The sequence below is a fragment of the Halichoeres trimaculatus genome, unplaced genomic scaffold (genome assembly GCF_033239565.1).
Source record: "Halichoeres trimaculatus isolate MK-OKI-2021-1 unplaced genomic scaffold, fHalTri1.1 fHalTri1_scaffold_10, whole genome shotgun sequence".
Taxonomy (NCBI): Eukaryota; Metazoa; Chordata; class Actinopteri; order Labriformes; family Labridae; genus Halichoeres; species Halichoeres trimaculatus.
The window spans coordinates 21,439,291-21,445,290 of NW_027437187.1; the positions used below are offsets into that span (position 1 = coordinate 21,439,291).

Genomic DNA, 6,000 nt, shown 5'->3' on the forward strand with positions numbered 1-6,000 from the left:
TTTTCTGTCATGGTTATTGTTACACTTTCCTGCAGTGGAGCCACACCAATGAATAGTCTATATTCTGTCCAGCCTCACCTTCAAAACCAGTCTCAGCAGTATCTCATGTTTACCAAAGACCTCCAAAACACATCAGTCATGACATGCACACAGATGTTATCATGATTATTTGCATTTGTAGAAGCAGCTAGAGAAATTTCACATTTGTGACTCTTGGTGTATGTGACTTTTTTGTTGTTGTTGTTTTTAGGGGGGTTCATGATAGCATAACAGATTACCTTGAATAGAATAACCGGCATGGTTGCTAAACTATGATAACTGATGCCAGCAAACAAAAAAAGAAAAGAGAAAAAACAAGGGAAAATGAAAAAAAAAAAGAAATAGAGAGGGTTGTGCTTGAATACGTCTAAGACAAGGGAAGTTCAACATTTAAAAACTACAGATTATTCTCACAATGCTGTTCATATAACCCACTGGCGAGTGTCTACAACTGGAGCACAATACAACAGCGAAGTTAAGTGTTAAGTATTAAGGTGACCCTGATGTCTTGGCCCTTATGGCACAACTAGAAATAAAATCACAGAGCAACAAATCCATACTTGCCCTCATGTGAGTGTAAAATCAGCCACAGCACACTGCTGATGCTTTTCTTGTGTAAACCTTTGCAAGTCACACACTCATCATTTCATACTGCATCCTCATCTCAAGACTGCATTGAATAATGTTATATCAAGATCCCTCTAGTGGCCAACTAAACACACCTCCAGCCAAACATTTTGTAAAAAACAAACTACTATTTCAAACTCTGAAAGAGAAAGTAAGCTGCTTTTCAGGTCTAGTATTTTGAACTGCGGCTTTTTAAAAAAAAAAAAAAACGTTACTAATGACATTGCTCACTCTGCATTTCTCATTATAATCCATGCATTTATAATGAGAACGTTATAATTCAATCTCATAATTGAAACTCTCAACTGTTGTGTAAATTAAAAGGTCTATGCAGCTGTTTGGCATGCAGATCTGATGAATTAGTTTATAGTGACAAGATCAACTGCATCACTTAGCATCATTTAATTATACAATTAAGATAAAAGTAATGAGGAAGGCACTTAGCTGAACACACACACACACACACACACACACACACACACACACACACACACACACACACAAAGCAGTACTGCAATATCAACAAACACCAAAAAAGTTGATTTTTGGTTATCCTTATGATGAAATACAAGTGAAACCAAAGTTCCACAAGTTTTGTTTTAACCCTAAACAGGCCAGTAACTGTCATATGGTAACTATATTTGAGTTTGAGTCAATAAATGTGAAACAAATGCTGATTTCTGTGAATAATTCTTGTCTTTACCTTAGTATTTATATGATAGACGAACAGACAGCTGTAGCTGTTACAAAGAGGTCTGAAAAATGATACCTATTTTCCGACATTCATGAATGTGTTGAGTTGTGTCAGATATTGCTAGAAATGACCTTTAAAACCTAACCTTGTGGGAAAAAAATAACCAAATGGTTTTAAAAACTTGTTGGCCAGGTAACCCAACATCAGCAGACATAAGGGGATTAGTTTAAAAAGTGTTTACATTAAACACAACTGTACACAAAATATGTCCAATGTAATTTTAATTACTCTGGAAGAATAAGAGTAATGTTTTACAAAGCAGAGGAGCATTCTGACGCAGACCCCTTCTATTTGGCAGTTTGCTCAAATGAGGCTTTTATCTCCATTTGGTCATTTTTCAAGTAGCTTACAATCATTAGGGCAGTTTTAACGTTTTTGTCATTTTCAGTGAGTTCAAGGTAACTAATGTTTCAGTCATAGTTTAATCAACATATTCATGGAGTTTGTACTCACTGTAGATGTGTTGATATCTTGGGAATCCATGTAGAATCCAACAGAATCCTTCAGTAGCAAATATTCCTTCTAAAAATAAACAAAGGAGAAGCAACGAAAACAAGCTTTTTTACCTGTCCTGCGTACTGCCACCATTTTGGTCCCTGATAATTCTATCTTTGATTTCTGTATTAATTTAAATGAAACATTATTTATTGAAACATTTTTTGTTTGTTTGCTTTTTTAACAACATTTCTGTACAGAAAATACTACCTTAGCAATAGGAGATAATTGAGTCATGAATCAATGCTCATTTATTTAATCAATCGGTCATTCAATCTATGAAGTTACCTTCCACACGATATGTACAGTAACACCTCAGCCTGAATTTGTAGCCAGTCTGCCACTCTACAGGTTTGATATGGTCCAGCCAAATTATGTAGGTCTCATACGCCTCATTAGGAAGAGAGTTGTTTAAACTGAGCACTAGTGCCATCTACTGGAAAATTTCTGTTATCACACATTCAAATAAGCCCCTATGAAAGGACTGTAAGCCAGATTTTAAGCCTCAGCTGCCTCCACAATGGCCAAACTAGAAAAGTAGAAAAGGATTACTTTACCCAATTTTATTTATTTATTCTGTTTTATTTTACTTCTTTCAACTTTGCTATCGACTCATTCAAGATCAAACCCATCTATTCATATTTGAGGGGCTGTATGAGCACATCTCACTGACTGTTTTCACTTAATAACAAAGATGGAGTTCAGCTCATCTAATAATAAGAACTCATGTTAATCATGAAACATAATTCTAAGATTTTTTTTAACAAACTGTTGCTTATATAGGTATCTTTCACTTCAAAATTTGACTCCAAACGTGGATACAAAGCCTGAGCACTTGTCCAAGGATGGTGGTGTTGTAATTTAAAATTAAGCAGATTGATCAGAGATGCGTGTTGAATTCAAACACGCTATTCTGCTAAAATATGCAAGATGCTCAGGATCCAAGAAGTATGAGATAAGAACTCTTCTTCTTGTAATATTAAAAATGATATTCTCTCTGTAAAAACACATTTTACAGCTCGTAAAATGCATTTTAGACCAAACACAACTGAAGTCTCATGCCCCAAATATCATTTCAGAGCTGGTATGTTTTATCTTGGGGGAAATGCATTTCTCCATCCCTTCAAAGAACAATTCCCCCACCTCCCTTCATCGTTACTTTACAGGGAATGACAACACCCACAAAGGAAATGGCTAAGATACACATGACCCTTTTGGTAAAAGGAGTAATGCACACGGCTCCTTGCTTTGAAGAAGTGGGTACTTTACCTTGTTTAACTCGTCTACGATTCAAAGGTTAATTTATTTGTATTTTTAAAAAATGTGATCAAATGATATTTTGCATTGCTTTTTGTTTTGATTTTCTTTTTTTACAAAGAGTACCAGCACATACCAGTGTGATAGCTTCATTTATCTATCACGAAATGTTGCCTGAATAACTAACAACAAAACCCAATGAACATTTAATTCTCAATCTAAAAACTAAAAAGGTCAAAACAAAAGCTTTGTGGGGGTTTTATTCACTTGTAACACTGATTTTCAAATAAAATTGTGCCACCCCCTATATTTTGCAATCCATGCATGTACAAGAGGCAAAGAGCATGAGTGGGGGATCTAAGGCATTTTGGTATATCTCATACTCAGTGGGTGAGAGTTGGCAGCCCTGTCATGTTCAACCAGCAGAAAAGTTTTTTCTTTCTTCCTTTCTTTGTCTTTGTGTGAATCCGAGGGGAACAGCACCTCTCTGAGGAAGCACTAGCAAAGCAGAGCAACACTTGAGGGCATTTTCAGCAATGGATCCGTGGCCAGCGGTAAATGGCCAATGAGAAATCAGTTAAATGAGGAGATGAGTGAGAAGTAGATAAATATTGGTTTACACGAGCGCAGCCTTACAGCTTATAAATGTCATGTTATGTGGATTAATTAATAGGTAAAAAAAAATCTTACTTTGCTCATTTATTGAATTTTTGGTATGGATCACAAAAGCAAGACAATGATGTCAACATAAGGCTCTGACTTAAAGCAGATCAAAGGCACAAAAACTTAGCATTTGACTCTCCCATTGATAAATGGATTTGTCAAAAATAGATCAGACTAAAGATGAGCTAAAAAGAAAAACAAGACAAATTGACCTGAATGAAATATGTTCACTTCCATCTATTATTTCAAATACTTGGATAAAATGACTTTCCTATTTTTAGTTCATCCCAAGACAGATTTTCAAACTAGACCAATAGGTTTTCTGGAGACATGTCATTTAATTTAATTTCTGACTTCTTTGTAAGAGATAGTTTGCCAGCGCTCTGCTGTGATTCAAATCCAGAAAATGCTCAAGACAGTTCCTTAGTTTGAAATTTGGGCTTAAAATGACTCTTTGTGCCCTTTATGCTGGTTTAGACAATGATGTGCATACTTAGTTAATTACAGAGCCAGAAGCCTTGGTGTTACACTGATTTTTTTTTCTCTGGGCTCAGATGACAAAGGACAGGGAAAAGAACATAATTTCAGTAATACTTAGAAAAAAAACTTGTCTGCAGCCAAATATATACTTCAGCTGATAATAACTTAAAGATAAAGTAAACAATACTGACCAACATTGTAAAAATCTTATTACATGTCACCAGTAACACAACCCATGGTACACACAATTTGTTAACCTACAAAGCTTACTCTAGAGACATTTTTGTGTCTGCTGTGTTAAATGAGTGATTGGTGCTTGACAGGATGCAAACTGAGGTGTAAAAATGTCAAAACTCACAATTAACCAGTGACACACATCAGGGATCTGATTAGCTGACCAGAGCGCTGCATGCCCAAGAGTACAACCATGTTGCGTCTGCAAATAGTGCAAAATCGAATGGACTTTTTGATGGCAAGGAATTGAAAAGAAGCTAAACAGAGCATACAATTGAGATGGGTACTTAGGCTGAGGTCTCTGAAAATTAGTTAAATTATCAGGCAGCCAGCCCTATCTGCAGAAAACACCAACCTTTGTGTGCTGTTTCTCCATGTAGTTTCTCTTGATGAGGCCAAGCTGACCTGCATCCAATGTAGCTAGAAAAATTTCTAGTGACCATAACTCATTTTCAGGAATACTGAGATACCCCTTTGAGAGTTTTGACTACTGTGATTTTTTTCTTAGCATGTATTTTTTAATGAGTTTAATGAGTTTTTCCAGTGTTAAGTTTGTCACGAGGTGCTGTCTACATTCGATGTTTCTTACCAAAAAAACTAGAGGCTGAACACCATAAATAGTTTTTTCCGTCATCACCCTCTTTCCCACCAGTTCTTTTCCAAATGAAAAATGTGCAGGTACCAACCACGACTATTTCTTAATTTTATAAACCTTTTACAATTGATTTACAATTGGTTTACAATTGGTCATGAGAAAAATATAACGGCTCTTCTACTATCTTAATGAGTCTTTGGTGCGGTATTTTCACCGAATCATTCAGCACAACGTGATGACGTACAACGTAGCTAGGCGCTAACGGTATGCTAACTTTAGCTAATGGTAGAGAGATTCCCAAACAGTCCGTAAGACTGCAGTGGTGGTTTTTTAAGTTAAAGATAACTTTAGATTTCTTTCCAACAGAGTGACAAAATGTAGCTTCATATACGAAATCAGCTTACCTTAAAACAGATTTTACGTTGAGTTGATGTTGTGGTCCACCGCACAACTTCACTTTGTTGAGATGTTGCTCATGAAAGGGTAAAACAAAGTACATCCCATCCTCTAGCCTTTGATGATACTTTTGGAGTTGTATAAACCCCATGAACATCGTTTGAATATTTTTTAATTCAAAAACTCAGAAAAAAAAACGTATGAAACCGAACGAAAAACAGACCTTCTGCAATGCATTTCAATGGACGTATGGGCAGAGCATAGTGTAATTGGAAGGATGTATGCGCTGTGATTGGCTCATCGCGTTTATGGGCGGGGCCTAGCCCTCGGTCAATTTCAATTCTTTTGTGCGTTGTTCAGTCATAGTTCTTCTTCTACCCTGTGTATCCTATGTTTACGTGGTCTATTATCTATCCAAATAAAATTAGAAGTCACTGTGTGCGTGGGATATAAAAAAATA

At 36.1% G+C, this 6,000-nt stretch overlaps 1 protein-coding gene across 2 annotated transcripts in view; it reads right to left on the reverse strand.

The window, feature by feature from the left end:
* sema4ba (sema domain, immunoglobulin domain (Ig), transmembrane domain (TM) and short cytoplasmic domain, (semaphorin) 4Ba) overlaps positions 1-5,781 on the reverse strand; it is a 77,376-nt gene extending 71,595 nt beyond the window's left edge. Inside the window, exons 1-2 of one of the 2 annotated variants that reach the window (XM_074677726.1) lie at positions 5,549-5,781; positions 1,874-1,942 (exon numbers count right to left, since the gene is read on the reverse strand). The gene's annotated coding sequence lies outside the window, so the exon portion shown is untranslated. The remainder of the gene's footprint in view (positions 1-1,873; positions 1,943-5,548) is intronic. The other variant, XM_074677727.1, reaches the window with a different exon arrangement.
* Positions 5,782-6,000: the final 219 nt, after the last annotated feature.